Source organism: Leptidea sinapis, chromosome 23, assembly GCF_905404315.1.
Source record: "Leptidea sinapis chromosome 23, ilLepSina1.1, whole genome shotgun sequence".
Taxonomy (NCBI): Eukaryota; Metazoa; Arthropoda; class Insecta; order Lepidoptera; family Pieridae; genus Leptidea; species Leptidea sinapis.
Window position 1 is genome coordinate 1,544,629 of NC_066287.1, and position 12,172 is coordinate 1,556,800.

Genomic DNA, 12,172 nt, shown 5'->3' on the forward strand with positions numbered 1-12,172 from the left:
AATATTATATACAGAATATATATTATATAATGAAAAGAGATAGAAACGTTGAGTCGTCCACAAATTCGGCTTACAAAACCGGCCTGCTAACTGTCCGTTCCACGGAAGCAACACGTCATATCAGTTATTTTTTTCTGTCTATCTGACGGCCAGCGACACCTGAGGTGGTAAAATAAAAATACCTACTTAGTAAATTGTCCTTTGAGCTATTGTAATGAAAAATTGCACATCAAAGTGATTTTCACGCAACTTCCAAGATGGCGCTGAAATATACAACTTACATCGAATATATAATTCAAGCACGCCGAACATTGAACTATAACATGCCACAAGATGGTGCTGTAATGCACCAACTTTCGCTATTTGTTTCTTGATGTTCGATAATCGGCTTGCAATTTGCATTTTTCATATTAATATATTATATATTAGCACAAGAGGCATAAAGTGTAAGGGCTATATTTCACCGGGTTTTTTCACGACTGGTTGCGCCACCGTGGTGTCCGTAAGCTACCAGACTAGACACCATACAGACAGAGTCATGACGCGTCCGAGCTGGTCGCGCCACGAAGTTGGTTCCGCAACCAGGACACCACCATCTCTCTATAGAGCTGTATACATTTTGTTGGTAGCGGAGACTGTGAAATATAGCCCTTAAAGTCACACGAGTTGAAGCTTTTAGTTACTATTCAACTATGTTATATCAGAATTGTGCACATTGAACAGCTACTGGGGTTTTATAGTTGAAAATACAGTATAATCCGCTTATTAACGATAATATTAAGCCAAAGACTTTACAATGTAAAAAATTAATTTAATTATTCTTTTGATTGGTAAAACCAGAATAAACCTACGTACCACGCGTAGCAGGCACAAGGGAAGTTTAGAAAGACCCGGAGTCAAACTAATAAAAAACAAATTTTGGTCACTATAACCTAAGGATCCGTCCCTATTCTGTGCTACGAATTTTTTTTTCCAAAATACGTTAATGTAAGCGATATGTGAAAATCTGAATTCACTAAACAATTTTCATTACTTAGAACTAGCTTACTAACTTTTCATACAATTCACATTACAATTTTATCGCAAGGTCATTAAAAGTATTGTGTGAAGTAAAGTGTACCTACTACTATTACTATAACTATTAAAACTTTTTTTAATTTATAATCAAGACTAAGCCGGTTCATAAACACTTCTGTTGATTTATTTTAAGGCGAAGAGTAAGCAGAAAACACGCAAACAAGGTGTTTTTAGACAAGTTTTGTGGTGAAAATATAGCATTTGGAGCTTACTTGTAGGTTGCTAATGCTTGCTGTTAGTTAAACTTAACACTCCAGAGCTATTATGAATTACCAGTTTTGTTTGCAGTTAAACAAGTTTTTTCTAGGAATGATGGATTTGTTTAGTAAACTGCTCTCATAAAAGTTGTTCTTATAGCGTTTACTTTTTTGTGTTGGTACATTTATTAAGATTAGTAATCAATAATGAGGATTGTAAGCAAATCAACTGTTTGCGCCTGTTAAAATGTTAAATTTTCGACGCAAGAATTTTGAAAATATTAGCTTTGTTACATAGGAGCCGTGAACTCATATCACTCAAGGTCGCCAGCATTTAGTGTCGCCTTATGTTCTTTCTTCTTAAAATAACGACTTCATAGGCACTACGTGCTCAGTGGTCAGTGATGTGTGGACGCGGACGATGTCGCGGGTACGGGGTATCGGCTATTTATATAATATGAAATGAAAAGTTACATAAGCTGACGTGTCAGGTTTAATGTTGAGAGAGGTGAACGATTAATCGGAGATATTGTTCGTAGATATGCTGTCTACATCCCTACACAGTTACATACTCATAAATTGTGAATTAAGTGCCAAAATTATTTTAGACTGCTTATAATTAGTACGTAATTATCCATCCTTAGTCTGTGGGCATTCGCTGGAAACACTATCGAAACAATATAAGTAATGAAAATAAATACATATACTTTTATTGACTTAATGGAATAAAATTACAAGCAAGTCGCATGGGCCCCTGTACTAGGCATGGACTCGTATTACTGGGCGGCCCGGTCATCCACCAAGACTAGAAAGTCATCATACAGAGTGGGGATAAAATTTAATTAGTTCTAACTATCTGAGCTGTCAGTGAGATTGGTTTTCTTATGGATGTTCTCATTTCTGATTCTATCTCGCAGGAAAACTCAATAAAAAAAGAGATTTTGATATACTACATCTTAATAAGTTTCATTCAAAAAATCACGCTCAAGCAGAGATGAGTTGGGCCCCTTTAGCGCGGTGCCCGTAGCAATCGCTACTACTGCTACGAGCTTATTCCGCCATTGTTGACACTTCTCTTCATGGGAAGGAATTTCTAAATATTTAAAATGGTTTCTCGAGCCGTGTGAGGCCTTGCGTTATCTTGAACGGATGATGAAAATAAATAAAAATTAAGATCGGTTGACGATTCGGGGCTGTCTCGAAGTTCAGTACCATGGCTTTAATTGCTTGACTTGACCGGAGGAAGCAGTAGTGATTAATACAATGATGTCATCAAATATTTATCATAATTTTTCTAAGGTAATTTTTTTTTGGAAGACGAGGACCAACGAGTGTATGGGTCACCTGGTGATCACCAAAGAAATCACAGGAGCGTTGCCAGCCTTTAAAGAAGGAAGCTCATTCTATGCTTTGGTTGTACTCGGAAGAAAGTTCTTTGAAAACCGCGCATTAGAAGAACGCCACACATGCAGATGGTGGGGATGATATCCTAACTTGTGGCGGGTCTTGTAAAGGTGGAATTCGGGTTTTGTTTTACTTTGAGTATTCGTGATCATAACTTTTAAAATAAAGCAGGTATCGCATCGCAGTTCTTCGACTACTAATAATAAGTTGTGACATCCATGTAATACCAAGTAGGTCATTTTATTTAGTCCCTACTTAAGTCTCGTTCTGTATTAAGTTACTACGTAATTTGGTAACCCAACAACTTCTTATAGTGACCATAACAATATTGAAAATATTTTATATTTTAAATAAATAGATTAACTTGACCATCGCATGAAAACAGTGTATCTTTTTTTATTTTTTTTATTATAAATAGAATGTGAGATACATTAATACATTTAACATACAAGTCGGTAATCTTCTTAGTCGGACACTCTTGTCAGAGTGGTCGTGGTTGCGCTGACGAGGTACATGGTGGAGTGTTCGGTGGGTCAACATCCTTTCTGAGGGTAGATCTCCTGGCGATGTGCTTCCATTTCTGACGGTTAGAGGCGTTGCGAGTACACTGGACTATGGTGGACTCAGTAGCCTTTGTGATGGCGTCTATCCAGCGGGTTGGCGATCGACCGCGTGCTCTCTTGCCTTCCACCTGGCCCTGAACTACCAGTCTCTCCATCGAGTTCTCATTTCTAGAGACGTGACCAAAGAACTTCAGTATTCTTAGTTGCACAATTGACGATAGTCTGTCTTTAATACGAAGCTCTTTGAGGATGGATACATTGGTGCGAAATGCCGTCCACGGGATCTTTAGGAGGCGTCTCCAGCACCACATCTCTAATGCATCGATTTTACAGCGGTCCTGCAGTCTCAGAGACCAAGTTTCGGCTCCATAGAGAAAGATTGGAAACACAAGGCATTTCATCAATCTGACTTTCGTCTTCTTGGTAATCCTCCTGTCCCTCCAAATCTTTCCCAGTTGTTCCACTGCAGACCTGGTGATGGCGCACCGTCGTCTGATCTCGTCGCCACATCCTCCAGTACTTGATATAGTAGAACCAAGATAAATATAGGTCTGAACCACTTCACAGTTGGCTACATAGGGTACGTTGGTTCCAATTTGTTCGGCCCGGTCTACTATCATCACCTTCGTCTTGTCTCGGTTAATAATAAGTCCGAATTGGAGACTGGTACTTTCTAGACGGTTTAGAAAATTTTCCATATCTTCTCTAGTCTGTGCGAGAAGGGTAGTATCATCAGCGTATCTGAGGTTATTTATCACGCGTCCCCCAACAGATATTCCTTTGTTCCAATCTTCCAAGACAATGCGCATAATATACTCTGTGTAGATGTTAAAGAGTAATGGCGATAAGATGCATCCTTGTCGTACACCGGCCTCAGTCTTGAATTCGCTTGAAAGGGTATCATCCACTCGTACCGCTGCAGTACCGTGCTCATACAACCTCCTCAATAGAACTATTAAATGGGATGGTACACCCATTTCCGCAAGTATCTTCCAAAGGTGTGTCCATATGACCGTGTCAAATGCTTTGCGAAAGTCCACAAAGCAGATGTAAAGGGTTGTATTGAATTCTCTGGCCTTCTCAATAATCTGACGCAGTATAAGAATTTGTTCCCGAGTGCCTCTTCCCTTAACAAATCCGGCTTGCTCGGGTGCAATCTGCCTTGAGAGGTAGGCCAACAGCCATGTATTAATTATGTGGAGCATCACCTTACTTGCATGAGATATCAAGGATATGAGTCGGTAGTTGATGCATTTCTTGGTGGACCCTTTTTTGTGCAGTGGAATGAAAATGGATTTTGACCAATCGTCAGGCCATATTCCAGTCTCCCATATTTTACAGCAGATGGTATATAAAATATCAACTCCAGGTTCTCCCATCGCTTTGAAGACTTCTATTGGGATCTCATCACAACCTTTGGCTTTATTGCATTTGAGGTCTGTAATTGCTGCTCGTACTTCATCCCGCATGATGTCGGGTTCACGGTCAAGTATGTTGTGGGGAGAACATGTGAAGCTTAGTAACAAATTATTGGAAAATAATGATTGACAATATTCCTTCCACACATTCACGATATCCTTTATCTCCGTAACCGTATTCCCAGCGGAGTCCTCAACAGCCCACGTCTTAGGTTTAAATTGGCGTGTTATGTATCGCACCTTATCATGCAGATCTTTGGTTTGATATTTGTCGGAGTGCTGTTCCAGTTCATGACATATCTTACTCAGATGGTTATTGCGGTCACGTCGGCAAGCAGCTTGTATGATAGCTGACTTGGCATTTAGCTTCGTAATGCTAGCACCACTGGCTTTAAGTTTTCGGCGCTCTTCAACCAAATGCCAGGTTTCTTCCGTCATCCAATGTTGTCGTTTTGGTAAGACTGTTTTCGGTTGTGACTCAGCAATCGCCTCCACAATATATGTTTTTGCCGAGATCCACAAGTAGTTAGAGTCATTGTTTTCGATACCTGCTCTCCATGCGGCATGTCTGTTCTGTATCGAGGTTGTTAGTGACTTTCGATCGTTCACCTCCATTCTTCTAGCCATTTTAATTTGTCTTGCTCTTTGCAATTTCAATCGCAGGTTGAAAATTTGAAGTTGTACGTTGTATTTTTTAATGCTGACTCATATTCAAACAAATTTAAAAAAAAATGAGCTGTTGATGGTCGGAATGACAATCAGCACCGGGAAGGGTATGTGTATTGGCAATTGAACTTTTCCATCTGGTTCTCACTAATATGTAATCTATCTGATTGCGATGGTTGCCATCAGGGGAGGTCCAGGTATATAGGCGTCTAGGATGGTGTTTGAACATCGTGTTTGCTATGGCCATGTTGTTATCGGCTGCAAACTCTATGAGTCGTTCACCCCTTGGGTTACGAACACCATGGCCATAGTTCCCAACAATATGTCGTATGCCCGTATTCATTGTGGTGTTTCCCACCTTGGCGTTAAAGTCCCCAATGATGATTAATAGCTCTCTTTTGGGGATCTTAGCTATTGAAGACTCAAGTTGACAATAGGAGTCTTCTACTTCTTCATCTTTGGCAGAACTTGTAGGAGCATAGACTTGAATTATGTTGAGTGGGGTCGGTGATGCGCTAAGTTTAATGGAAATAATTCTATCATTAATTGGGTGATATCCAAGCACCGATATTTTCTAATTGATATGATCGCAATAGCCACACCCGAAAAGCTACTTTTATCGTTGCCGGAGAAATAGATGGTATGTTTCTCTGAGTCAAAGTGGCCGCTACCTTTCCAATGTGTCTCACTGATTCCCGTGATAGCGAGTTTGCATCGCTCAAGTTCTTGTTCCAGAATATGAAGCTTTCCATCTTCAAGAAGCCCTCGAACGTTCCATGTACCTATGCGAAGATCGTTTCTTAAATTAATATTCTTTCTTCTTCTTCCAGTAGCATTTTTTCCATAGGATGCCTGGTTGCCTGCATCCTGATGGCCGGTAACCCATTTCACACCCTCAGCCCCGGAAAACTCAGGGCGCCGGTCGCTACGCGGGTTGCCAGGCGGTCTTACTCTGTCTTTAAACATACTCATCATTGCAACTCTCATGGGATAAATAATGTAGTAGGTTCCCGTTACTTTCTACATCGCGGTACTATAGCCTCAGTGGCTATACTAATCCAAGAGTGAACCGGTTCAGAACATATGGTTTTTTTGCTTCACTTCGGTACTGATGGTTACCGCTGCCCTCCATCAGGATCCAGGTTCTACGCCCCTGTAGCTTGCCTCCTCCGCTGGTTAGTCCGTACCGACAACTGTTGTCTCCGCATTCACCACCGTTGAGGTCTTCACCCGTAACCCTGGGCACGGGTTCTGCGTTATACCCCGCAGTACTGGGTCCCTGCTGAACTCCGCCATCTACACACTCCGGCTTGCTGAAGTGTAAGATGCCCACCCCCGCAACATGGACGCGCCAGACAGGACTTGCCCAAGTGAAGAGTAGAGAAGGTGGCTCTACTCTCCCAGGGGCCGGGTTAATGGACGTGTATAACGCCACGCCCAAAAGTCGGTAATACATATTATATATTATACTAGCTGACCCAGCAAACGTTGTATTGCCGATATTAAAATCGCGATACAAAAGTAACTGATGATCGTAGATGGGTAAAAATTTGAAGTTGTACGTTGTATTTTTTAATGCTGACTCATATTCAAACAAATTTAAAAAAAAATGACAAAAAAAAAATGGTGTGGACCACCCTTAACATTTAGGGGGATGAAAAATAAATGATGTCTGATTCTCAGACCTACCCAATATGCACTCAAAATTTCATGAGAATCGGTCAAGCCGTTTCGAAGGAGTTTAACTACAAACACCGCGACATGAGAATTTTATATATTAGATTAGATTGTTTAGGTCGAAAGTTATTCGAGAAAAGGATGGTATGGCCGTGTCGCTTGTTTTTGCTTGACTTGGCGGCCAGAAAATCAGACATTGTTGAGCAGGTGCAAGTGGTATGCAAATGATTTTATGTAATTAAATAAATACTCCGCGTGATTTATTCTCTTAAAAGTAATTAAACGAACGTATCGAAGCAAAGTTATACAAATGGAGACATCTATTTGTTAGAATTAAGACGGACTGCTATTGCGTATCCCTGGGGTGAGATTTACTATGCTCATCGGGATATATAAGGCTTGATGCAGTGAAGGATATGATAGTTTTAGATGCATTAGGGAAATATATTGTCAAGTGATAGTCGGCATCACGCACGAAGGCTTGCTAACCTTTGTAATATACTAAAAATACCATGCCATACTATACTGCCATCGTAATTTACAACGTCCTGCAAAATATAACACTATGTAAAAAACAATTACATTTATTTATATTGTCTTTATTTACTGATTTTATTTTTCATTCAATTATATTCATAACTTTAATTTAAAAAATGACTATTCGCTGCTACTCTAGGCGTCAATAATGTTGGGGCTACTGAAAACCAGTACTACATTAGCGCCACGCTAGTGCAGCTTATTACTGAGTTAGCTCCATTTGGTGACATTGATTACCGCACAGTACCTACTTTTTAGTTTTAAGTATTGAATTATATTATTTAATTGGTTTCAATTGTTAATTTAAAGAATTAATTACCCATTTTGGTTTGTTATTAATATATTTTTATTCTTTTCTATTGTAAAACACGTCATGGCTTTGGCTTCAACTAATCGAATTGTTTTTATCTAATATGGCCGAAGCATCAACTTGAGATCCCGCCGACTGCTGACTGTAGCGACTTCTTTACGTAAAGACATTTCGTAATGTAGTACGGACATACATAATTATATAATTTTTAAAGTGAAACTTTTATTACATTGCCTCATTTTTTCGTCTATTTATCGCATGCCGCATTACAGCCGGCCACGGAGTAGTTGTGAAGTTGGTTCATTGATATCAACTACCGTTTACAATTCAGCAGAGCCGCGCGGTCTGAGGCGCCAGATTTAAGCTCTGGTTCCAGAAAGGGAGTAGGTTCGAACCCCACACCAGACAAAATACATTTTTAATTCATTTTTATTTTATGAATATATATAAAGCATAATAATATATAAATTTATTTTTTTTTTTGCTGATGCAATAGTATTCTGATATTATATGCTTTTTTTGAAAAAAAGTTTCATTTGCATCGTGGTTTCATAAAACCACGCAATTCCTTTTTAATTGTGATATAAATTATTATATACAGTACTGACAAATGCTTTAATTTATCTTTAATTTAGAACCAAATTTAAAAGTTTTTATTTTACTTTACCGCTTCCAATATTACAGCTACCAGTATAGCAAGGTCTTGAAAGGCTCACATAGAGAGCGCTTGATCTATTCTCAGTTTCTTACCGTTGTCGACTTCGATTGGTGTGTTCGTTATATCATATGTGGTCTGGTGATGGTGAGTTGTATTAAACGAATATTCAAAATTCAAATTTTATTCAAGACTAGCTGACTCGGCATACTTCGTACTGCCTCAATGGATAAATAAAAGACCTAAACTTTTGTATAAAATAAATTTAAAACAAACAAAAGGAATCCTATTTTTATTAAAACAAATTAAGCAATGCTCGGTATGAATGAAATATTATTATTATTTTCTATTAATTACACATGATGTTGCTTACTTACAAAACAAAGTTTTCCTGATATACTGGCTATTTATAAGGTTTCAATTTGATATTGACAGACACACATAGTTATAATACAGTCTGTTATTCAGTTTAAAGCTTTCTCATAAACTTTATTTATTGTTTTGTATTGTGGTGCGATTAGATTCAGAAATTTTAATTTTTGACAAAACTTATGATTTATCAATCTACTTAATATATTATGTAGTTCAGAAACTTAATTTGTGACAAAACTTAAGATTTATCAATCTATATAAAACTAATCTGATAGATAGTTAACAATTGTAGTTACCTACCTAAAATTAAGTTTATTTTTTACCTCCTGAGAAAGTTAGAAAGATATAGAAATTTTAATTAGTTATTCATTTTAAGCTACTCTTTCAACTTGATTTTTGAACGACACATCAAAGGAAAAACAAAATTAATGTTTTTATTTAATTCCAAGCATTTTTATTATTTATTCATATCTTTTAACCCTTCTCTGAACTTCCACAAATAATTCAAGATCAAAATTAGCCAAATCGGTCCAGCCGTTCTCGAGTTTTAGCGAGACTAACGAACAGCAATTCATTTATATATATATATATAGATAGTTTTTAAAGTCACTTATGGAAAGTTAAAAGCTAACAGCCTTTCTAAATAGTATACCTCAGACCTGACAAGAACGGGCGCTACAAACTCAGCGGGCTTTTTTTTTCTCAATTTAGTCACAATATATTATGAGGTATCGTACAATAAAATTTATAATTTAATAAACTAATTATTTTTTTTAGCCAGAGGCGTTCGCTCCATTCCCAGTCTGTATGTTATAGTAAATTTTTACCACACAAAACTCCATTAACAATTCTTTTGAATTTCGTAACACATTTATCTTGTACATTTACTGCGGTTGTGTTGTAAAAACATATGCAACACGCCCAATAAAAGACTTACTAACACGACATATCGGAGTAGTAGGCATAAAAAGTTTAAGTTTGTTACTCGTGTTAACATTATGATTGGCACAGTTTATAGCAAATTCCTCAATGTGCTTATAAACATAAAGAACATTATCAAGAATACATTGTGATGTAACAGTCAAAATGTTTATTTCTTTAAATATTTTTCTTTAATGATTCTCTGGGACTTAGGTTATAATAAATAGCGCGAATCTTCTGCAGCACAAGTTTGTTATCGACTGCACTGTCCCATAAATTCAGATAAGAGAAACTTCAGATTTACCAGTTTACTAAAGTAAAGTTAGTTAGTTAGTTAGGGTAGAATAGTTTGAGATATAAGGTGGTGAGCTTGTGTGTTGCCTGTTTATAATCTAATAATCGTAAGCAAACCGTATCTGTAGATGCGTTATAGAAAAAAAAAAGCGGCCAAGTGCGAGTCGGACTCGCCCATGAAGGGTTCCGTAGCAGCAAGTAACATAATATAAAAGTTCTTGTAGTTCGTTCTAACTTTAATCGATGGTTTAATAATAGTGTATTTAAAAAAAATACTACTATATCTCGTTCACCCGGTGGAAATTTGCATAGTAATTAATGTACATCATATATTTATTTTAGTTTTATCATTCTCTATATTTTAGAAGTTGCCGGGGGACAAATAGGGGACAAATTTTACCACTTTGGAAGTGTCTCTCGCGCAAAGTATTAAGTTTAGAAAAAAATTATAATAGAAACCTCAGTTCTAAGTATTGAGAACCCCCATAAGTGAAAATCTTAATGCGGTTCACAGAATACATCTACTTACTAAGTTTCAATATAGTTCTTATAGTTTCAGAAAAAAGTGGCTGTGACATAAAGCGATTAATGAAGAGAAGTCCACAAAATTCTTGGGCATTTGTCTTGACCACAATCTGTCATGGAGAACACACATTGATTATGTCATTAAAAAACTAAATAGGTTCTCATTTGCTCTACATATGCTGAAGAAAGTAGTTGATATGACTGCGGTGCTAGCAGCATATCATGCGTATGTAGACAGCACTCTGAGATATGGGATACTATTCTGGGGTAATGCTCCAGGGATTTATGAAGTATTCAAAGCTCAAAAGAAATGTATCAGATCTGTCTGCTCACTAAAAGCAACCGAATCATGTAAACCTCACTTTATTAAATTAAATATTCTTAGCATGCCATCAATTTATATTTATGAAGTAGCAGTTATGGTAAAGAATAATATCAATAAATATGAAACGCTAATTTCGAAACGAAACGACAACAAATTACGACCTTTGAAGTCCAGAACAGAGTTGTATCGAAACAGCATCTTTTGCATGGGACCAACAATTTACAACAAATTACCTGACAATATTAAGCGCGAAAATATATTCTACTTTAAAAAGTCTCTCAAATCTTACTTAATAAAAAAAGCATACTACTCATTAAAAGATTTTCTTGACGATAAAATAGTAAATAATAAAAATTAATTTCGACTGAACTCAATATCATTGTATAGCTAATGACATTATATTATAAATTAAACTTAATAAGCCTATGAAATAATAAATATTGTATGATTGATTTTAATCTAAGTTTGCTTGGAATGTATATCATTTTTTAGTATAGTACAATATATTATAATTGTTACAGAAATTAAAACGTGAACTATGTATTTCTCTATAAGTTTGCATGCCTTGTGGGTTAGGATAAGAGCACTTGTTAATTATAAGCCAACAACATATTATTACCTTATCTTGCAAATAAAGATGATTTGATTTGATTTGAATACGGACCGACAGACAGACAGACAGACATGACCAATCTATAACGGTTCGTTTTTTGCCATTTGGCTACGGAACCCTAAAAATCGGATACCCTTAGTCCGGGATGTAGCGTTGTAGTTGGGTAGCATGTATTTGTGAAGATCGATCGGCATCTTTTTCAATAATCAACCGCTGGATGACAACCGCAGTGGGTGTGGCTTAGATGGTTACGGAAATATTGAAGCTGGCAATTTTTAAGGCAGGTTTGGCATTTTTTTATCGATCGCCTGGAAACAGCGCAAGTATACTAATTCCACAGTTGTACTTACGTGGAAGAAAGCTAAATATGTGTCTATATTTTTTATCATATTTTGCAGAGCTCATTATTTATCAACAATAATCACTGAACGGGCACATTGTTATTAAAATGGCTTTAAAAATACTGCTATTATTAACATTCTTACACTTACAAAATGGCGGATGTTCGAATATACAGAATTTATTTCATCGATTAAATAATGAAACAATTAAGTTCAATGCAGTCGTTGCTGAAATAGCTTGGAAATCGTCAGTGAATCCAGGGAACCCTGAATTAAT